Source organism: Sminthopsis crassicaudata, chromosome 3 (genome assembly GCF_048593235.1).
Source record: "Sminthopsis crassicaudata isolate SCR6 chromosome 3, ASM4859323v1, whole genome shotgun sequence".
NCBI classification, from domain to species: domain Eukaryota; kingdom Metazoa; phylum Chordata; class Mammalia; order Dasyuromorphia; family Dasyuridae; genus Sminthopsis; species Sminthopsis crassicaudata.
Window position 1 is genome coordinate 420,648,687 of NC_133619.1, and position 24,930 is coordinate 420,673,616.

Genomic DNA, 24,930 nt, shown 5'->3' on the forward strand with positions numbered 1-24,930 from the left:
TTGATATAAAGTCACATAAAGTTTGAATTATGAGAGAGACAGAAAGACAGAGACAGAGACAGAGGCAGAGAGTAACAGGAAAGAGAGACAAAGTTCTTTTCCACTTGCCCTCCTTTCATTTTGTTCTGATTTATTTAGGTTTATGTTTTAGTAACATGACATTTTTATTTATAGTTTACTTATAGGAGGTGGTGATGTTTTAATTCGATTCAAACATAGGACTACTGATAACTACAGATTTCAGTTCCAGTTTCCTTAAGTTTTCCTTCATTTTCTATAGCTAAAGATTTCCATGTAGACATGGATTGTAGAAAATGTAAGCCATCTGCAATACTTCCACACAAAGATTTGTAATCTCAGAGACTGGATCTGTTGTCCACATGCAGCTGACACCTGTGAGTACTCTGTAAGAGTTTAACTGACTGATAAATTTATTTGGAGTTTTGAGAGAGAAATACAGTATTCTATTTGCAAACTATCCTGTCTCTAAGTTATTTAAAACTAGTACTAGTCATAAATATATCAAATGTTTTAAAGAAGATCATAAAAGCAACATTTCTAAGACTGTCTATAAAGTATGGTCTGTGATATATATGTATATATCAGAATTTATATGGGCTGGAGTCAGATTACAGAATTAGCATAGAGGAATGCAGCTAATCTTTCTCATTGTTCACTTCTGAGTAAATCTGAGTTTAGGCACTGGTTTATTTTTTTCCCCTTCTGGAAACTCTTTAAAGGATTGTATGTCACATTGTGAGTGTTCATATTGATAGGCAATCCAATCCCATGTGCCTAATTCAACTCCTTTAAATAGAGTATTATTTTCACATCAACTTTATTCAAGTCACTGATGTATCTGCTTGACAAGTCCTAACAGAACACAAGGAAGATGCAAGCCAGCCAGTCTTTACTAGTAACAATATATTCATGACTTTAGGAACTGTTTCTGCTCAGGCTGCTTCTTGCTCCTGCCTGAGAAGAGGAGCACAGCTTTCCTGGGGTGTGCTATTTGAGCAAGAAAGTAATCTAACACTAAATGCAGGCGGGGTCAGAGTGATGTAACAGGAAGCTCTGATGTTTCCCTTCTGCTGCTGATCACTTACAATCTGACAACACTTCCAATTCTACTCAGAACAAGCCCTCTCTCCACTGTAGAGCAGTCTAACCTCTTCCATTAAGATCACCAGGCTCTGATAACTGGATTACACCCAGTTTGCAGGATCAAATTGCAAATCTTTTGCTGTTTCCTCACCTTGCCTGAGGGGGAGAATCTCTTCTGCAGAATTTCAGAAAAATCAAATTGCATCTAAGACTATTTTACCAAAAAAATTCCTCAGGAACTGAGCTGGGTAAGTACATATTAAAACATATCTAAGTATTGTAAATGATAATGTCATTTGACTTGAGATTGTTTCGTGGGCATTAGAGGCTGAAAACATTCTCATTTATTTGTATATGTTAGATAAGCTATAGAGTACAACAGTAAGAATAGAAATCTTGTTAACTACTAAATGTCCTATAATTTAAACTAATATTCCGGATTTTTTTTTTTTTTTTTTTTTTTTTTGTAAACAAGAAATAAAAGTTGAATGACTTGAAAGGAGCTCTTGTGGGGATAGATCTTCAAAATTAGCTTTGGGTTATACACTATTTTCTTATAGCTCTAATATTAAGCAAGTTTTATTTTTGCCAGCTGGAAGATATTAAAGAAATTGTTTCAGAAAAAAAGGTCTCTTAAACTCTTTCAGCACAATTGGGACTCTTAGGAAAGAGGAAGAATAAATGAAAAACTATACGGGCTTTCTACTCCTGAGGTATCTTACTCTCTCTGGCATTGTTATCGAACAGACAATTAAGGGCAAAAACACTAGTTTTCCCATTGATCATACTTGATTCTGTCACTTATATCTTCTGAATTAATTGTAATGTCATTTTTTCTTTTTCTTTTTCTTATATTTTCAAACTAACCTTTCACCAAACTCCAGTAATTGTATTAGAATAGCTTATAGAGTAGGATACTAGTTGGAAAGTCATTAGTGGAAGGTTGGAAAATAGTCCAGGAGAAAATATAATTTAAGCTCTAAAGATATGTACATTTCAATTTTTAATGTCACTTCATAGAAAATACAGTATTTCCTCCTATTGTACTACTTACAGTCTGCTGACAATTGTTTCTCTGTGCATGTGTCTAGAAAGGAGTTGAGAGAAGTATGGCTACAGAGATCTCCAGAAAAATAAAAAAAAATGTATGTATGTATATGTATAGATTGATATAGATAGATAAAAAGCATGTACTGTAGTGTACTAAATATTTAAATAAGAATATATAGAATAATTAGATTCATATTCACTGCTGACTGTGGTGGGAATTATTTTTTGAGTGACTTAAGATCCTTCAGGCAAGACAAATTATCTTAATGAATTCAACAATTTAATACCTTTGTAATTTGTAGGTAAAGCTAAATCATAGATTGTTAAATAGTATTGTTTATTTTTGGGAAGGACACTACAGTTGTTTTTGATTGATATTCATCTCTTGATCAAGAGATAATTTGATTTCAATGAAATTATGTTTTTGTTGTTTTTTCTTCTATTATGGGTATTTTGGACTTGATCACCCATAACTTTAATGTATTACAAGGACTACTTTCTTATCTGGAATATCTCCTTGGCAGTTTTGCCCTGGATATTTAATACCTCAGATGCTTTTAAATAACTTTTCACAAGAGCATAGTTAATGATTCTCTTGCTTTTAATTTATATAATACTTAGGAATACTTCTTTGGCCATCAGAGGTACACAAATGTAGAAATGGCAAGAGAGGGGGATGTTTGTGTACATTTGAAAGCCTCTTGATGCCTGGCATGGGGCTTAGGAAAGGCATAGTTGAAATCATAAATGGTTTTGTTTTTACTGTGCTTAGAATAGATGTTAAAATTATATCTCTCTTTGCAAAGTTGTGTTTAATTAAATACTTCATATTACAATAATACAGTATGAAGAAAAGGACAAAAAAAGTGACAAATACCCAGGTCATTTTTTTGGGGGGGGATATTCATTTAATATTATTTTCACTAAATATTTAAAAATGAAATGACATAAATTTAATATCTAAAAATAACTGTACAAAAAGAACCAAGAAATACTGATCTTCTAGAGCTAGAGATTGAAGCAATAATTAAAATAACTTAAAAACCCCAATTAATTTTTTTTTTGTTTTAAAATCAATAGCTTTCATGAATCCATTGATGATTGTAGAGTGAGATATTTATTTTACTTTCTCAAACATATTTGTTCCTTATGCTATTTCCCACTTAGCTGCAAGGGTTTATCATGTGTGCCTCAACCAAGTTTATACATGTACAATGAAATGGGAAAGTAGAGCAATGCAATAACAGTTTAAACGAAAACACACTTTCAAATCAAATATTCAAACTACCAAATAAAAATGCATTATTGGAAAAATTGCTCAAGTTTTCCTTCATTTTACAATGTATTTCTTGATTTGGGAAAATATCGGGATTTATTTATTCTATTTTTCAAGCATATTATTGTTCAAAAATAATGATGCTAAGTAAAATATATCAAATGAAAAACATGTTATTTTGTACCCATTAAATAACTTGAATTAATTTTGAAGTAACAGAAAATGATATAAAATTGAATTGTAAACATGTAAACTGTAAACTATAATTTCCAAAAAAAAAAAGTATTCTTTGTTAGACTAGCTCAGATTTCTAGTTCCAATATGATCATTTTTATCAGCATATTTGCTTTTAGTTTTTTCCAAGAGAAGATTCCTTAGCTTATGTCAAAGTAGATTCAAGGTTATCATTTTATAATAATTTCACTTGAGCAAATACATTTAATATTAAAATTTGAAGAATCTCAACATTATTCTCAGTGGAAATACTTTTCAGTGAAAAATAGAAATCTTTAATTTATAGCATGCACACACATGCACATGCTTTTATACATGTATACGTGTTTATATATGTAAATATACATACACCCATATGTATGTATGTCCTATGTACCTATTACATTATTTACTAAAGAATTCCTTGATTATCTAACCACATTTAAAGTCAATAAATAAAAATTTAGAGTGTCCATTAGATTTACTATTTTGCCATAAAAAGTGTCAAGAATAGAATTATTTGGCCATAATTCCGTCTTTATGAATGTTCCTAGGACTTAATTGGAAACTTCCCAAAAGTAACTTTGAAGGAAACAAAGTGGCATAGACAAGCAATAAACTAAAAGACTGATTTAAAATTGAGTGTTTATTATTTAATTCATTTTGGCAAACTAAATTATTTCCTGGAAATTTAGTGACCACTTTATAAATGTAAATATACCTTACCTTAAGCAGCTTACAAGAGAATTGGGGATACTTATTGAAAGCATGTAGCCTTTTCACATATTAACTAACAAAGATAAGCCAATAGCCTCTTGACAAGTCCCAAATTTTGAATTTTATTTTTCCCATTTTTAGCACGATTTTCTTAAGATTTTAAGGTAAAATAAAAATAAAAAAGTCCAATTGCCTAAGAAATTGTTTTGAGTAAATGCATTTTGAAGATATTTGCAGACATTAGCTTTATCCTTTATCTAATCTTTGTTTAGAAAACCAAGAAACTCTCCTGTCAGTTAAGATAAATTGTTCCATTATAAACTGGTGTGAAAACTTCTCTTAGTGCCCAAAGGTGGTAGGTAGTGAGTTCCCTTATTATTATTACAAAACCAAAAACAAACTTTCAGTGAATATTAAAAGTGTAGAATCTTTGAAGTAAAATAAGCTTTTCCTCAAATCTGGTATCATTCTCCTTAGAGTATCTAGAATGTTTCTATTTTCCCAAAAAAGCTCTCTTTAATAACTTATTATGCCCTTGTCATTCCATACCATGAAGAAGTAATTTATCTTCTTTCATGCTATCTTATAAAATTATTCTGCTGCACTTCAGAAAGCAAAATTCACCAGAAATAAGGAAGGTGTGTGTGTGTGTGTGTGTGTGTGTGTGTGTGTGTGTGTGTGTGTGTTTGCGTGTGTATGATAGAAATCTGAAGGGTAAGTAAAAATTTCTCCCTCATCTCTGCATTTATTTGCCTCCTGTGTTTGAACATGATATGGAAATGTAATGGTGATGTGTGTGATTTAATGCTTATTTAGGAAAGAAATTCAGATGAATCATAGGATTTTTTGTAACTAAAAATAAAATGCTCCTTTAGGTCCTTGAAGAATATAATTTTCATAGTAATTGAATCAATCTCTGTCTTGTAAACTTAAGAAATTTAAAAGAGGAAAAATATTTTTACAGTTTACTACAACTATGATCTGAAATAGTTAATATAGATCTATATTCACAGAAACTTACATCTATGTATATATAATATCTAAATATAGAAAGTGCATATATAGAATATATAAATATATGGATTTGTTTTTATTTAGATTTGTTGTAAATTTGATCTGTATAAAACATATTCATGTATCTCTATATATTTAGAGATATGGTATAGAAGTAACAATACACACAAATATTATCTCTGTGCTGTTAGAATAGTGAAAATTATTTTTTAAAAATCAGTTTACATTCACTCTTCAGTCTGAATTTGTGCAAAACACTTAAGATTTTTTAAGGCATTCAGAAAATGCTTTTGCTTGCTTTTTATAAAATTGCTGAAGTAATGATAATCATAAACAAAAAATAAATTATCTCTGACCTTAATGAATACATTTCTTATAATATTGTTTGAGATAACAGTAATATTTTTCATTATCATTATCAGCCTATATAATAGGTTTTAAGTAACTTTTACAATGTTGTCTTCTATAGTTTTAATTCTTAAGTGAACTTTTTAGAAAAATTAAGCTTATTTTTTTAAAGGACTAACAGAAAATCTGGAGACTTGATTACCTTTCAAATGCTTTAGCAAAGGCTATGCAATCTTCTCAGAAATTTATAAAATTAATCAAAACTTTGTTTACTTTGTTCACCTAAGTTAGAAGAATTCATCCATGTTCTTAGAGAAAGCATACATAATAACATGAAAAATATTCTAGGATTTATTTGAGGAAAAACTATATTGTGGTAAAATGTTCTTTTTATGTATCTGTATTTATCTATCTATTTTATTTATCAGGTTACATTTAAGGAAAGGGAATACATAAAGAACCAATATTTTCCACTTTTCTACAAGTGCCAAGAAGTGGTATCAGGGCAGGTATATGCACACATAATCTTAAATTTATGGATCAGATAATCTGATGGAATTATAAATGTGTTTTAGTACATGGAATGGTGTCCTAAGGAATAGAAAGAATAAATGTAGTTGTCAGAAGTACATGTCATTCCCAGAGAGGAGTTTTCATATTTGGGCAATTAATATGCATACTGTAGTCTCTGTTTCTATCATTTAAATACAAGTCAAATGCCTAACATAATCAAATAGTTTTTCACATATTCCACAAAATTCTCTTATAAGTGCTCATTTAAAGTTGGGTCTTCATTTGCTATACAAGGTAGAAAATCAAACTGCAATCCAGTTCATTTTGATCCTAATAAGGAATGAGACTTCTCTCAACTATATTTTTGATAGAAATTATCTTTGAATGAAAACTGCCTTTGCAGTTGGAGATCTTGCATTTTTATCAACCCACTCCCCCCTCCATCCCTTATACCTAGAACAATGCTTTACACATAGATGCATAATAAAAGCTGTTAGATTGTTTTTGTTTTTGTTTTTTTTTTGGTTGAAGCATAACACTCTCCATAATTAATCTTTCTAAAACCACTCTTCTTAACTAATATAATTCTCATCTTTTTTCTGACACTCCCCAATATACTTTATAATTAAAATAAACATTCTGATAGATATTCAGTGTGAAAAGTGGAGAATTTAAAAAAAATAAGAATTGTCTAGTCCTTTTACAATGGAAGAACCATTTTTACTGAAGGCAGTGGGATAAAATAAATTGCCTCCTAACTACCACTTCTACAACCCATGTCAAAATCTATTCATTGGCAGTCTCTATAGCATTTTAAGCAATGCTGTCAAAATCATTATCTTTTAAACATTATTTTAAGAAAATGATATTGAATTTTTTTCTCTGGCTGCATTTCATCTAGGAAATTGTCACTTGGTAGGTTTACAAAAAGGATCTCTTTGAAGCTAATTTTATTTATTTATCTTGCCAGTGGTTAGGGTAGAGGAACTGTCAGGATGATAGCTAGACTGATCTTTTTGGATTTAGTGGTAGGCAGAGGATTCCCTTCTTTAGTGACATTTGTTCATGTTTTTTGTAAGTCCTTCTGAGGTTGGAGGAGGCCAGGAAGGGACCCAGTGGACATGGGATCATCCTCTCAATCTCTTGGTATTTTTTGGAGTCACTAAAGCCTATGAGTGATTCATCAGCTTTCCCCATGATTCTGTGGATGCTTTAGATAGGAAATTTGAAATAATTCTATATATCAACTAGCTTCTAGCCTACTCTTTGTAACAGCAAATATTTAATAGTTAACTTTGCCACTAACAAGTTTGTAAAAAAACTCAAAAATATCTCCAAAGCCTTCTAGAGTATTATTTTAAATTTATAAATTTTCTGATTTTTAAAATGGTGAGTAAAATATTTATTTTCATTAGGCAAGATTATATAAGGTCTAAATTGGTGTTAAATTAGAAATTAAAAACCTTAAGAAATTGCATGGAACAGTAGACTGGCAAATATAGCTTTTTAATCCTTTGAAAGAGTTAAAGGAAATTCCCTAGGTGTGTAATTTATGACTAAAAAGATCTAGTATAGGGAGGGCCAACACATTTATTTTAGTGTGAATATAAAATGGAACTCATTGTGGCACAAGTTTGTAAGGAATATTGGAGTTTACAGCTGGGCAAACCCTTGTTTTAATGACAGATTGTTAACACCTCCTTTGAGCTCTATGATTAAGTGATATTTTGAAGTGCATTTTCTTTCCAGGAGTAAGTATTTGAGATAATGTGCTTGGAAGAGAACCAGTTCTATAAAAGCAATAAGATATTAGGTTAGAATATCACAGTAAAGTTATAAGATTGAGGTAACTATAATTAAAATGATAAAATTTGTTTTTAAATCAAAAACATGCTACTTTTTATATTAGCTGACTTATTTTGAGAACAATGATGCAATTGACTATCACTATTTGATTTTAGAAAGTAACTTTTTTTTAAGGAATTGAAATATCCACAAAGTCTCTCTCTCTATATATATATCTTTCCCAATTTTATTCTGGTCTTTTTAATATATCTCTTAAGAACCTGATTATAGAAAATATAGTAATGGTTTTTGAAAGTTCTATTATGGAAAAAGAAATATGCTCACATGTGTATGTTTATGTATTTGAATACAATTTATAAGCAGACAAAAGTTTAAAAAAATTAGGCAGAACATGCAGATAAAATATAAAGAAAGAAAATCTCAGTGGCTGGGAAATTTGGGAGATCTCATAATGCAATAGTCAGATTTTATTAGTTTTAGATGACAGAGTATATAACTTGTTATTGTAATATGGTTGAGTAGAAAATTGAAACATCCTTGTCAGATATGAGAATGATGATTCAGGTCAAGACCTTAAATGTTAATGAGTTGTTTTACTTATTGATTTCATTTATATCCTAAAAGAATAACTAGCATATTTGGAAAATAATACACTATATTTGACTTTTAAAATGAAGAAGCTGGGTTCCAGTTCTGACCTGTATTTAAATTAATTACTTCATGTAAGTTTCTCAGCAATGTTTTAGACAAATAAATTCATAGGATTCTGATTGTTTCATACCATTTAAAGATAAACTTGTCCAGTTCATGCACGGCATATTTCATGAACATATCAAAATATCATCATATCATCTTTTATATTTTTATTGCATACAATGTTTAAATATCTTTTTCTATGTTTATACCTACACAATTTTCCATATTTACTTTCACTGATGTATTAGAGTTTTTGTTTTTATTATTTAGGAGTACTGTGCATGTATGTGTATCTTTGATTATATATTTATTTCTATGGATTTGTCTTAGAATAACCTTTTAAAATGCATGAAATTAAATATGTAGAAACCAATTACACTGAAATAATTTTGTTTTATTTTTACCATCCACATTCATGAAATCTACTCACAGATTCATTGGTTAAAAAATTATGTTTCTGACTACCAGGTAGCATACATTTATTGACATTTAGATTTTTCCATTCCCCCCCCCCCCATTCATAAAGATCCAACTTCTGTATTCATATGCCTAGCTATCCGGATTTACTAACAACCAGAATTGTTATGCAGATGTCCTTAACAAAAGTACAATGTACTAAGTAATTAACACTACTTATTCATTTTAGAATTTAAATTAGAGTTGATCTAAAGTTGAATGTTACCTATTACAAATTATATCCAGCTTTTCCTTATTGAGGGGCTGGCTGTCTAGCTAGTCACAACCTTATGAAGTAGGCATTAAATATATCTCCATCACCATTTAAGAGAAAACTAAAATTTTAAAAAGATAACAGATTTGTTCAAGTTAGGAGTAGTAAGGATAGCAGGTGGGATTTTAACACAAATTTATTTTATTCTCAGTCCAATGATCTTTCCATTGTACTATATACTGCTTCAGTTTCTTTCATTTTTCTTTACCTGGCAAGGTTTCTTTTAATGCTATTAAGAGGCATGAGAATAATTTAAACAGACCTCAATGAATAGCTAGCTAATATCTACATTGGAAAGGCATTTATTTATTGTTAATGAAGTTTTCGTATGTATAAGTAAATTAAATAGAGATAGAGATAGATGGCTTATTGACCTTCATAAACACTGTGAAATTGGTACTATTACTATCTCCATTTTACAGATTGAGTATTTGAGGGTAAGAAAGGTTGTGTTCTGCACAAGGTTGCATAGCTTGGTGTCTGAGGTAGGTTTTAAATTTATCTTTCATACTTCAAGTCTAACATTCCTCTCTTCACCCCTAGGTAGCATTATATATGACAAAATAAAACTTTGAATTTTATTCTTCTTACCTTTTTGAGTTTATAACTTCTCTGAAAATTCAATCTGAGACAAAAAAAAAAAAAGATATTTAGCTTCCATTGTAGATTTTGTTTAAAAATATTGATGGAAGGCTCAAATTATTGCCTGATATAAAGGTTTGGATTTACTTTAATTATGATATATATGTTTTCCCCCATTTTAATAGAAAATTGAACATTAGTTTTCCTTGATATGGGATATAAGTGTCTCTATGTAGTAACCTCTAAAACTGAAATTCAAAGATCAGGATAAGAAAAATTGGTCATCCCTAGGGAGAAAATATTTGCAATGCTAATTACCACTGCATTATACTTAAACTAGATTTATTATCTCATCTCTCAAATATTTAAGAAATACAAATATATGATAATATAATTATATTTCTTAGTTATTTGAAAAATAATAAATCTTAATAATATCTGATAGTATTTTTAATATATTTGTATTAAAATATTTGCATAGTTTCATTAGAATCATGTTTCTACTTTCAGTGAATTCTAAGAAGTGACCTTTTGAAATAGGATGAGTGAGAAGGTTGCTTACTAATTTAAATTAGATTGTAGAAGCCTTCCACAACATAACAGAAGAATGGCTTAAATTGGCAGGGAATACTTGTTGAAACTGGCAGACTTGCCAACTCTTTGCTCCCTACAAAAATTTAAAGTCTATTATTATTGCCTTTCTATACAAAACTACTAAGGTATCTAAAAGAATGTACTTGTGACCTATGAAAGTTAGTAAGCCAATTAAAAAATGTTCATATAAGATAGTCAAGTTGACCTGTTCGGGCATTAGAATCATATCTTACCTTACTCAATGTGGTAAGTTATGGGTTTGCTTCATTACAGTTTCCTGAGTTGCTTGGGGTATATTTATCAAACAATACAAGACTTCTAGATGAATTAGACTTATGGATTTTAAACTATTAATATCATTTTTCACAATCCCATATTTTAAAATATCTTTTCTTCACTAAAGTGAAAAAGGAAGTTGAAATGAGAAAAAACAAAAAGAAATATATATATATATATATATATATATATATATATATATATATTTATAAATGCAGAATTCATTCATGGATCTTTTCCCAATATGTCCATTTCTATCTATCATATTAAACCATTACATTCCAGTCCCTTTTTTCCCCTAAGTAACTTTTAAAATTGAGATCCTAGAGCAATTTGGAACTATACTCAAAGGGCTATCAAACTGTGCATAACCTTTGATCTAGCAGTGTATCTACTGGTCCTGTATTCCACAGAGATCATAAAAAAAGAAAAGGATCTACATGTACAAAAATATTTGTAGCAATCCTATTTGTGGTGGTAAGGAACTGGAAACTGAGTGGATGCCCATCAGTTGGGGAATGACTGAATAAGTTATGGATATGGATATAATGGAATATTATTGTTCTATAAGGAATAATGAGCAGGCTGATTTCAGAAAAGTCTAGAAGGATTTACATGAACTGATGCTGAGTGGAGTGAGTAGAACCCAGAGAACAAGATTATGTGATGATCAATTATGATGGACTTGGTTCTTTGCAACAAGGAGGTGATTCAGGACAATTCCAATAGACTTGTGATGAAGAGAACTATCTGCATCTAGAAAGAGAAATGTGAGGATTGAATGGGCATCACAACACAGTATTTTTGTTGTTTGCTTGCTTTTTTTAATTTCTTTTTTTTTTCCTTCTTGGTCTTACTTTTCTTGTGCAGTATGATAAATGTAGAAATATATTTAGGAGAATTTCATATGTTTAACCTATGTTGGCTTTCTTGCTGTCTGAGGGGAGAGGAAGAAAGGAAAAGAGAAAGAGAAAAATTTGAAACACAAGGTTTTGCAAGGATGAATTTTAAAAACTATATTTTCATGTGTTTTGAAAAAAAGTTATTAAAAATAAAATTTACATCCTAATATTTCTATATTAGAACACAAGTCATAGGGATAGGATTTAGGACATTTAACTTCTATTTTAGGCTTTGCCACTAAAAAGCTATGTGGTTGTGGATATGTAATTTTACCCTCCTGAGATTTGATTCTCTCATCTATAAAATAGGAGGATTGAAAAGGTATAATGGCAAAACAACAAGAACAGGTCTTAGAGAAAGGAGAGCTTGAGGTCAAGTCCCATTTTCTGACTTATACTGGCTCTGTGACCAATATGTCTATTAGTCATTTTGTCTCACCAATTCACTTTCTAAGACTGTAAATTATAGAGCAAATGTAGATCTGGATAGCCTATTTTTTTCTGAGAAGCTCTCTGTATAAATGAAGTCATAAGTCTAGTAAAAATAACATGGAGTTAGAAAAGATATATCTCCGCTGAAAGCATTCAGTTGGGTGGAGATCTCTTTCATTTATATCTCTTTAAAAATAGAATACATTCTCTCTTATTAAGAAATATCATTCTTCTTAGACCAGAGATAAATTTGGGTATTTTTCTTTCCAAAGAGAAGTGCTGAGGTAGAACATTGGCCTTATATAATCCTTAATCTCAAAACATGTCCATAATGTTTAGAAAGAAGAAGTGAAAAGAGGAAACATGTAAAGCTGTTCTATGCTCTATTAAGGGGACTACCATATAATTTTTTTCTTATATAAATGAAAGGCTTATAATTATGAGCAACAAATGTATTTGAGCAAAATAGCTAACAATTTGTCCAAAATAAATAATGTCCAACATGCCTTTTTCTATCTACTTGCCTTCCTTACTGCTAACCTTCTCTCACCCCTAATTTTCTGGCTTCTGTCAATATGGAAAATTACTAAAAGTCATGCACTACAAATAAAACTATTATTATATAAACTTACATTATATAAATAATTAATATTAAACCCTTTAAAAGGGCATCTAAACATTTAAATTATTTTTCCCAAAAGACATGGCAGTGCTTAGTCTACATTTGACTTATTTTAGCATGTTGATACTCAAAAAACACTACCGCTCCAATTGGCTTCCTAAAAAAACAAAACAAACAAACAAAACTGAGTATATGTTCTCTAAGCAACCTGGCTCAGAAACACTGGCACTTTCTGGTTTATTATGCCCCAACTAGCTTTGAAAAAAAGAAATGCAGGCATATTTCAATTCTGGAATAGCTGGGACAGTACTTATGGAAATGCTTCAAAATAGAAAAATCTGATTTTCCCAAAGGAGTTGACAAGAATATTGTTTGTGAATGACTATTTAGAGTGAAGAAATCTCTCTTCATAAAGAAATAAATCTCAACTTTAGAAGAGATCTCTGAAACCATTTAGTTTAACCTCTATCTCAATAAGAATATTTTTTACAACATTTCTGACTAATGTTCATCCAACCTTTGCTTGAAGCCCTCAAGTAAAAAGAAACTTGCCATTTTCTGGGGCAATCCATTTCAATTTTGTTGTAGTGTTATTCACTCTCTGATCCTTTGGAGTTTTTCTTGCAAAAGCTACTGGAGTAATTTGCCATTTCCTTCTCCAACTCATTTGACAGATAAGGAAATTGAGGCATATAGGGTTAAATGATTTGCCTAAGGTCACATAGCTTCTAAATGTCTGATACCAGATTTGAACTCAGGAAGATGAGTCTTTCTGATGAGACATCCAGTCCTCTATTTCCTTTGCCATCTGGCTGCTTTTATTCTGATTTACCCATATCTAAATACCAAATTTTTTTTACACCAAATATAATTTTTCCTCTTTCCACTGGTCCTAGTTTTTACCTCTAGAACTGAAAAAAATAACTAATCTATCTTCTACTTGATAGTATTTCAAATAAATGAATATAACTATCACATCCCCCATAAATTTCTTCTCTGTGTTAAACATCTCCATTTAAAAAAAAAAGTTGATTCTAATTGGGCAAGACCTCAAGCATCCCCTTAGTAGCTTCTGTCTAGATGATTTCTGCCACATCAATATGTTTCAGGAAAACTGAAAACTAAAAAGAGTATTCTAAATGTAGTCTGAATAGGACAGAAAACTGAGGATTTTGCTATGTTGCCCTAGGCTGGGTTCATTTGGATTAATCCCAAGTGAAATAACTTTGTACTCCCTGTTATTATTTCAATGCTTAGAAATAGTTTGTATTAAAAAAAATTACATTCATCCTTTTCTAAATACAGGCATATTGCCATATATAGGTAAGAAATAATTCCTGCCCTGAAATAGACTCACTATCTGTACATATAGGGTGATCCATTAAATATTCTATATATATCTCCTATGATCTGAAACTGAAATAGCTAAATAATTTTGCTCAAGCAAAAAAAAAAAAATCTTTTTTTTTTTTGAAAACAAGATGCAATCTTAATGCAAAGAACTATCAAAAATTTTAGAAACAAAATCTGTCATATATGAACAATAGTTTCTATATGGGAAGTAGAAATCACTACCCTTTTAAAATTATGGTAATTATCAGATTTTATTACCTGAGGGTGCAAGCCTAAAATCAGAAGACATAATTCTTAATCATCCGTGGCTGACAATGCACATGCCACTTTTCCATCTTTTTGTTATGTATTATCATTACTAACAGAATTAATGACATTTAAAATTCCATGAATTGGTTTGAATACTCATCATCTTATATCTTAGCCTGCTAACTAAATAAAATTGGAAAGAATGCATCATTCCAAAGATAAATGTTTTCTCCTTTTTAATTTTAAGACACTATAAAGCTATATTTTGAACATTTGTTACTATTTTAAGGAAATAAAAGAAGTCACAGGCTATTATATTGTAGAAATTGAGAAGGTTCAAAATCAAGAGCAAAAACATTTAAGAGTATTAATTTACCAAGATCTGGATGTAATCCTCTTTCCTAGCTAATTCGGATATTCCGTTGGGAATCTGAGAATCAAAATTTCATTTAGAAACTTCTATGACTGCATAGAAGAAAAGTAAATTCCATATAATACCACATAGCTTTGCATATTTTCCTCCTACTTCATTGTTTTCTCTTCAAGGAAGCTGGAACTAATGCATACTGGTTCCATGTCCTTTTGTTTGCTTCCTTAAGGTACCTTCCCTGGGGTGTTGTAGCATAAAGACTGGTACTGCCTAATCTTGGGTATCTAATGAATGTGTTAGTCCTCAAACATTTATTAAATATCATGTTGAAGGCACTCTTCTAGGCACTATATACTAGACATGAAAGATAGAATAAAAAGAAAGACAAGTTGTACCTCAAGGAGATTACATCCTAATGAGAGAATACCTAAAAGGAAGCTGAAAAACTGAAAGGAAATTACAATGCTGACAGACTAGAGAGTCAGAAGCAAAGCCAGGAGAGAAATTAAAAAAGCTGGCCTGAAAGCCTCCCCAAAATGACAGCCTGAAAAGGAACCTACCAATGAGAGTTTCAGGGACAGAAGGTTATTCCAGGGGAGGAAGACCCCCACAGTCAGTTATGAGAGGGGTTGTGAAGAATCATTGTTTAAGAAGTTGGGGTCTAGAGTATAGCACAATTAACTGAGAGAAACCTGTTAGCTATCTGTAGTAAAAATCTTGAATTAGAATTCAAATATTCATTTTGTTTGGTGCATTATAAATCATTTGTACACATGGTTGACCAATATGAGAGCCCACCAACAATGACATTTTATTTAACTTTGCCATAATTCTCCTATGGTTTGGCTGTGAAATGTTATAAAATGACTAAGCTCATCAACACTCCAGTTAAACAAAGCCAAGTTTCAAGTTAGGTTGGCTCATTTTAAAGTGATCCCCTCCCCACATCATCACCATTCTCAATTAAAGTAGATTTTCAGGCTTTTTAAAGGTTCTGGCTCAGGAGCAAAATGTTATGGGAAATGAATTAAATTTCTCCTTAAAAATTAGATGTTTCAAATTTGTTACCAGATTCAAGACAGTTTTGAACACTTTGATATTTATTACAGAGTTTATGGCTATAATGATGAAGGAGGACCAATCCTCCTCTTTCCTGTAACATATTTAGCTCCCAATTAAAGTTATTTGTTTCTTAGTTACAAAAATATATGGTAATAAATATATATTTATCCTTTTGATAATGGTTACACTCTCTTGGATATCAGCCAAAAATCTCCTACACCTCTAACATTAATAATTAGAGGTTGTTGTGTTTTGTTGTTGTTGTTGTTTTTTAAATCACTTGTTGTTTATACATAATGGGATCATAGAGCTAAAATAGCACCATTGGATATGCCCTCTATTCCCTTTCATATTGCCTTTCATAGCCCTGGAAAAGCTAAGACTTATTTAGACTTCTTGAGTATGCATTAAGTCCTCCAAGACTTACAATTTGCCCAATCTCCATATCCTGTGCACTCCCTCTAATAGCATCTGCCCTACTCATGTAAATCTAAGGACTTATATGCCTCCCAACCTTTCACCCTTAGAAATTCCAGGCTTCTCCATCTCCTTGGTAGTTCATCTTTTCCTTATGTGTTGTCTCTCCCAATTAGAACATGAACTCCTTGAAAGGAGAAACAGCTGGCTTTTTTTATTTGTATAGCTTTCATTTAGCACCTGACTTGGCACGTAGCTAGGTTTTAATAAATGCTTTTTCATTCCTTTATTTATCATCCCATTGATTTTATTAATGGAAACAGTACAGATATGGGAAGTCTTGGTCATAGAATACATAACAGAGTAGGATTTCAACATAGAATCTCTTGTTTCAAAGTTAGAAGTTTTTATTTTTCACCATGCTATATTGTACTTAATGAATTTTGTAAATTTTGTTGCATAAAGAAAATCATTTATTTAAGGTTCCTAGTTTGGAAAAATTGCATTGCAACAATAGACATAGTTTATTTTAACCTTTCCAGAATTTCTCACTTTGATATTTTAGAAACATATTATCTTTTAGAAATCAGCATCAGTTTCACTTCTATTTAACAGAGATTCACTTCCCTCATGTTTCATTTTTTTTCTTCATCAGAATTTTTATTTCCTTTCTTAAGTTTAATGTAAGTTATTTCTCACAAACTTACCTGTCATAAAACATACTGTTCTTCCTCAAAAATGTTCCTTTTATGTGGTTTCGAAATTTGCTTCTACAGTGGTTGGTTTGTGTTGTTTTTTTTTGTTTTTTGTTTTTTTTTTTTTTTTGTCAATGACTTTATGCAGTGTTGTTTAAAGAAAATTGGCTCTTTTTTTTTTTTTTTTTTTTGGTTTCACTGTGGGCTCTTAAGGAGTCTTCTTTAAAAGGAAGAAAGAGCTTTATAGACAGACATATAATAAAGCCACAAGAATTTATTATATTTAATACATTACACTTCCAGGCATCATGCAAGGTGCTGCTGATCTACTACAAATACTTTCAAGCAGCTTACAAGCGTTGGTGTCAGTAAGATTCTTCCTTTCAAACATATTTTAAAATTTCAAACACTCCTTATCAAGAGAAGGCCAAGAGCAATCAGTATGTTAAGCAACATAATGCTGGTATTGAAAAATTATTTTGAATTTTTAGTCAAATATTTACTTATATATGATCTGATTTTATTCTAATATTGAACTTAATTAATTTCATGTGCTGATAAAATGCCATAGCTCATGATAATTTTCTAGATTAAATGTAATAAGTATTTGAAATTGTTTCAGGACAAAAAATATATATATTTTTGGTATAATTCTTAACTTAAACAAGAATCTATTCTAAGATCATTCTCTTGGCCACAATAATTGTATTTTTATTTTCTGTCTTTGATAAAGTTTGATAAACAAATAAAAAGAATGATTCACAACTTTCCCACCCATAATAAAATGTTCTTAAATACCCAGATATGGAAAGTTCTCAATATTGTATATTTATATATTAATAATAATAATTTGTTGATGATGGTAATTTATCAACTTCTTCAATAGTTTATATAATATTATGATAAATAGCAAGATAGCTACTTAACCCAGGAATATTCTATCTGAACACCATTACAAATAAAAAATATGAAATAATAGTCTTGATTTATAAAAATGAGAAAATATGGTAAAATTAAAAGTGTTGAATCTGGAATTGAAGGAACAAGATTTGGATCCAGACTCTTAACAGTCTCTATCTTATCTTGGGCAAGTCATTGAATCTCTTTGATACCTAGTTTCCTCTTAAGTAAAATGAAAAGTTTGGGTAAGGAAGGAAATAAGCATTTATTGAATGTTTATTATACACTAGGCAATATGATAAGTACTTTATAAATATTTTCTTATTTGGTCCTCACCATAATTCTGAGAAGTGAGTGCTAGTATTATCCTCATTTTATACATGAAGAAACTGAGACTGGGAACTGTTGGTCACACAGCTAATAAATATCTGAGTTCAGATTTAAACTTAGATCTTCCTGATTCCATATTTAGTGCTGTTAGCACTATACCATCTACCTCCCTAATAACCTACACTCTATTATTCCTTCCAACTCTATGATTTGCTGCTTTAAAATTATATTGTTATCTCACCTGATTTCACAAATCCTTGAGTGTTTTTATTCTCTGTGTACTACCTCTCAATATAATCAATAGATAAGATCAAGACTTCAAAGTGTTAATAATGTACAGCTTATTTTTAAAAGAAAGCAATAATGGAATGACAGAACAAATTCTTCAATAATGTAGACTATCAATCTGTTGTTAAAAGTGTCTTTTCATTCCTCCCTCTAATAGGGTACAATTCAACTGTTTCCATTCTTCCCTAAGCTAGTTTCTAAAAACTATTTGTGTTTGTTTGTTGTTGAACATTAAGAAGCAAAATGGATTAAAGAAATAAAATTGCATTTGATCTTTAAGTTCTAGAAATTTCCACCCCTGATTTTAAGAGGTACTGCCTACTTCTGTGTAGTTGCTGCAGAAGTTCTGGTGAATTGTGGTCATATTAGGAAAAAGTAATGTAGGGTACTAAAGAGAATCTGGGAAAGAGGTTTTAACCTAGCACAATGGGTCTGAAAACTTCAATGCACCTGTGAATCTGGTATATATGAAAGATGAACACCATTCTTATGTTTAATTCAAACCTTTCCTTTCACTGGCACCAAACCTTGAACCCCCAACTCCAAACTGTACCTAATTGGCTCCCCCTTAGCCTTCTTGGGTTGTTGGTTGATTGTATTTTTTTTCAGATACTGCTTCTAATTTCAACATCTCCAGCTTTGCAATTTGACTCATTTTTTCCATTCTGTTCACTTCTCTCTGCAAAAATTCTCCACTGCCCTCTTTCCCCCCCTATTATCCAAGTTAAAAGGAGATCAAGGAAAATACCAAGGCAGCTTGATTTGGTTAAATGGAGATCTGGATTCAAATTTTACCTCAGACAAGATAATTATGTATTGGCGTTCAACCTCTTTATGGCACAAGATGTAGAATCCTAGTGAACTAACTTAATTTATCTTAATCTCAGTTTCCACATCTGTAAAAGAGAAATAGTAATAACACCTACTTTATAGGACTCTGAGGATCAAATTAAATAATATGTATATACCACTTTGCAAAACTTAAAGTAATGTATAAAATTGGCTTTTATATTATCAATAATAATTTTATCACTCATCATATATAACAAAATAAGAATTCTTAAGCTATTATGTCACAATAAATAATATTATATGAAATGCATTTATTTAAATAAAGTTATAATTCATTATAATTATTATTATATCTTCAGTTTCCTAATTTGAAAAATGGGAATAATCATAGTATATACTTCCCAGTGAGGGTCAAGTGACATGTAAAATGTTTTATAAATACTAAAATACTGAGTAAAATTTATTTTATAATCAGTCAGTATAGATCTGAGCTAGCACACCCCCAAAAATTACTGAATTGTGTTCCTGTTCTCTTGGGTTTTTGAGAAGAAATGATAAAGGTGATGCCCTCCCTAAAAACATTTAACCATAAGTAGAGGCATATATTTACATGTAGAGGTTTCCTTAGATGTCAAATTCCTCATTTTATAACAGGGATACTGAAGGAGATGAAATACCCTGCCTAAAGTCCTCGGAAGAGGTGCTCTTATCCCAGATCCAGGGTTCTTTCCCAGATATTAAAAAATGAGATTTCAATTTGTTCTCGTGGTTCTAATCTCACTCTTATGGTAGATATTATTTTTTATTATAGGTCCTTTGGAAGTTACTGGATCATTCATTGTGTTGTTTGGAGTAGTTAAATCTTTTACTATCTTTACAAATGTTTGCTATTGTGTTCTTCCAACTTCTCTTTATAGCAATTCATATATGTTTTTCAGATTTTCTGAAACATACAAATTATCATTTCTTATAGCAAAATAGTATTACATTGTGATCAAGTACACTACAACTTCTTCAAGCATTCTCCAAATTGATGAGCATGCCTCCATTTCCAATTCTTTTCTGCCACAAAAAGAGCTGCTCTAAATCTTTTTTATCATTTTATGCATATAAATACTTCTTATTTTTCTTTGATCTCTTTGGAGTATATTTCTAGTAGAAGTATGGTTGGGTCATTAAAAAGTGACAATAGTTTTATAGTTCCAAATTCTTTCCCAGAGAGGTTGGATTACTTCACAACTCCACCATCAGTGCACTAAATGCCCTTATTTTGTATATCCCTTCCAGGATTTATTATTTTCTTTTCTTACATAATAGGTTCCTTCCCAAGCTTCTTATTCACTTCTTCTTTTTGGGGGGAGATCATCCCATCATAGTCAAGCCACACCATGATCTTCTGTCTGTGAATATTCTTTTAAGTGCCTTAATCAAATAAAGAACTTAAGAATTTCATGTATCATTTTCCACATAAGAAGGTAAATATTTCAGCTACATTAAGTCCCTTATTTTTCATTCGTATTTATATTTTTATAATTCTCTTGAATCTTGTACTTGAACGTACTTGAACTCTTCAACTACAGTCTTTTCATCTGGTAGGCACTAAAGATCACTATTGTGTTGAATTGAAATTTTTCCTTTGAAAGATTAAATACAGTTTTGATTATTTTGTTGAATTTTTTGTTGCATTGTGCTTTGCTTTTCCAAATATTATATTCCAAACTTCCATTACTTTTATGAGGAAGTTGCTAAGACTTATAAGCTCCATGAATGTGGTTCCAAATTTTTAATAGTTTCTATGTGGCTACTTATAAATATTTTTCCTTGACCTAGGTGCTCTGGAATTTGGCTATACTATTCCTGGGAATTTTCATTTTGGGATTTCTTTTTTTAAATGTATTTATTAATTTATTTTAATATACAATGCTTTGTGAATTACGTTGGAAGAGAAAAAAAAACAGAAAAAAAGGGAAAAAACCATGGGAGAGAAGAAAAAAAAAAAAAAAGAAGTGAACATAGTATGTAGTGTGTATTTATTTACATTCAATCTCCATAGTTCTTTTTCTGTATGCAGATGGCATGTTTTGTTCAAAGTTTATTAGGATTGCTTTGGATCACTGAACCACTTAGAAAAACTAAGTCGTTCATAGTTGATCATTGCACATTCTTGTTGTTATTGTATATATGATATCCTGGTTCTGCTTGTTTTGCTCAGCATCAGTTCATGTAAATCTGTCTAGTCCTTTCTATAATGTTCATCATTTTTTCCCCTGAGGCAATTGGGATTAAGTGGCTTGCCCAGTGTCACAGCTAGGAGGTGTTGTCTCTGAAGCCAGCTTTGAACTCAGGTCCTTCTGGCTTCAGGGCTGGTGCTCTATCCACTGCAACACCTAGCTGCCCCTTATTCATCATTTTTAATAGAATAATATTCCATTATATGTACCACAACTTTCTTTAGTCATTCCCCAATTGATAAGATCTCCTCATTTTCCAATTCTTTGCTACCACAAGAAGAATTGCTACAAGCTTTTTTGCACATATGAGTACTTTTTGCTTCTTTATGATTTCCTTGGGATACAGACCTAGTAATGACACTCTTGGGACAAGGGGTATGTACATTTTATAGCTCTTTGTGCATAGTTCCAGATTGCTCTCCAGAATGGTTGGATCATTTCACAACTCTACCATGAACCCATTAGTGCCCCAGTTTTCCCACATGCCCTCCAACAGTTATCGTTATTTTTTTCCTGTCAGCTTAGCCAATTTCAGAAGTGTAAAGTGTGAGTTGTTTTAATTTGCATTCCACTTAACAATGATGATTTAGAGCATTTTTTCATATACCTATAAATGGCTTTAATTTCATCATCTGAAAATTGTCTGTTCATATCATTTGGCCATTTATCAATTGGGAAAGGACTTGTATTATAAATTTGACACAGTTCTTTGTATATTTTAGAAATGAGATCTTTATCAGAAATACTAGCTGTCAAGATTTCCCCCCCAGATTTGTAGTTCCCTTTTAATCTTATTTCCATTAGTTTTTTTTGTGTGCAAAAACTTTTGACTTTAATGTAACCAAAATTGTCCCTTTTGCTTTTCATATGGTTCTCTAGTTCTTCTTCGGTTATAAATTCCTCCCTTCTCCAAAAATTTGATAGGCAAATTATCCCTTGTTCTCCTAATTTGTTTATGGTATTATCCTTTATGCCCAAATCATGTATATATATATATATTTTTTTTTCTTATTTTGGTATGGGAAATGAAATGTAGAACTATCCCAAATTTCTGACATATTATTTTCTAGTAATCCCAGAAATTTTTGTCAAATACTGAGTTCTTATTCCAGAAGTGGTAGTTTGGGGTTTATCAAATATTAAATTACTATAGCCCTTGATTATTGTGTCATCTATTCCACTGATCTACCATTCTATTTCTTAGCCAGTATCAAATAGTTTTGATTACTGCTGCTTTTTAATATAGTTTTAGGTTTGGTACTGCTAAACCACCATTCCTTGTATTTTTTTTTTCAGTGATTCCCTTAATATTCTTGACTTTGGTATTTCTATATGAATTTTGTATTGTTTTTTTTTAGTTCTATAAAATAATGATTTGGCAGTTTGATTGGTATGGTACTGAATAAACACATTTAGGAAGAATTGCTATTTTTATTGTATTAGCTCAGTCTCGCCATGAAAAATTGATACTTTTTCAATTGTTTAGATCTGACTTTATTTGTATGAAAAATGTTTTGTAATTTTGTTCATATAGATCTTGTGTGTGTCTTATCAGGTAGACACCCAAGTATTGTATTTTGTCTAAAGCAATTTTAAATGGAATTTCTCTATATATCTCTTGTTTTTGTCAGTAACAGAAATGCTGATGAGTTGGGTGGGTTTATTGTTTATCCTGCAACTTTGCTAAAGCTGTGGATTGTTTCCAGTAGAATTTTGGATGATTTTCTAGGACTCTCTAAGTATATCACCATATTATCTGCAAAGAGTGATAGTTTTATATACTCATTGCCTATTTTAATGCCTTTAATTTCTTTTCCTTTTCTTATTGCTAAAGCCAACATTTCTAGTACAATGTTGAATAATAGAGGTAATAATGGGCATCCCTCTTTTACCACCGATCTTATTGGAAATGCATCCAGCTTTTCTCCATATATTTATCCAGCTTTTCTCCATATATTTATTTTTCTCCATATATTTTCTCTATATATTTATTTTTCTCTATATATTTTATCCAGTAATGATTGTTGTAGGTTTTAGATAGATACTGCTTATTACTTGAAGGAAAGCTTCCCTTTATGTCCATGCTCTTTAGTATTTTTAATAGAAATAGGTGCTGTATTTTGTTAAAAACTTTTTTCTGCATCTATTGAGATTATGATATCATTTCTATTGGTTTGATTATTGTTACAATCAGTTATGGTAATAATTTTCCTGATGTTAAACCAACCCTGCATTTCTGGTATTAATCCTACTTGGTCATAAACTATTATCCTCCTGATAAGTTTCTTTAATCTCTTTGCTAATATTTTATTTACAATTTTATATCAATATTCTTTAGAGAGATTATTCTGTAATTTTGTGTCTCTATTTTGGCCCTTCTTGGTTTAGGTGTTAGTGTCATAGTTGTGTCATAGAAGGAATGTGGCAGTATTTCTTCTTTACCTATTTTTCCAAATAGTTTACATAGTATTGGAAGTAATTGTTCTTTACATGTATGTTAGAATTCATTTGTGAATTCATCTGGGCCTGGAGATATTTTCTTAGGAAGTTCATTAATGACTTGTTCAATTTCACTTTCTAAAATTTGACTATTTAAATAATCTATTTCCTCTTTTGTTAACTGGGGCAATTTATATTTTTGTAAATATTCATCCATTTCGGTTAGATTGTCAAACTTACTGCCATGAAGTTGGGCAAAATAGCTTCTAATTATTGATTTATTATTATTATTTTTTTATTAGTGGTACATTCAATCTTTTCATTTTTGATGGTGGTGATTTTTTTTTTCTTTCCTCTTTCTGATCTGATTAACCAAATGTTTATCTATTGTGTTGGTTTTTTCATAAATCCAACTTAAATTTATTTATTAGTTCAATAATTTTCTTAGTTTCTATTTTATTAATCTTTTCTTTGCATTTCACAATTTCAAATTTGGTATTTAATTGGGGGTTTTTAATTTGTCCTTTTCCTAACTTTTTTAGTTGCATGCCTAATTCATTCGTTTCCTCTTTCTCTGTTTTATTAAGTAGCTATTTAAAGATATAAAATTTCCCCTAAGAACTGCTTTGGCTCTATCCCATATGTTTTGGTATATTGTATCATTATTGTTCTTCTCTTGGATGAAATTATGGATTGTTTCTGTGATTTGTTTTTTTGACCCACCCATTCTTATTTTTTATTGAAGCTTTTTATTTTCAAAACATATGCAACAATAATTTTTCAGTATTGACCCTTACAAAATCTTGCATTCAAGTTTCCTGTCCCCCTTCTCCCTAGCCCCTCCCCTAGCCATTAATCTAATATATGTTAAACATGGTAAAATATATATATGTAAACCCAAAATAGGCATATTTATACCATTATCTTGC

The 24,930-nt window shown here is 30.6% G+C and overlaps 1 protein-coding gene across 1 annotated transcript in view; it reads left to right on the plus strand.

Moving 5' to 3' along the window:
- The first annotated feature begins 1,230 nt into the window (after positions 1 to 1,230).
- The window catches only part of CALCRL (calcitonin receptor like receptor), a 121,259-nt gene continuing 97,559 nt past the window's right edge, over positions 1,231 to 24,930 (plus strand). Inside the window, exons 1-2 of the mRNA XM_074302909.1 lie at positions 1,231 to 1,352; positions 2,196 to 2,249. The gene's annotated coding sequence lies outside the window, so the exon portion shown is untranslated. The remainder of the gene's footprint in view (positions 1,353 to 2,195; positions 2,250 to 24,930) is intronic.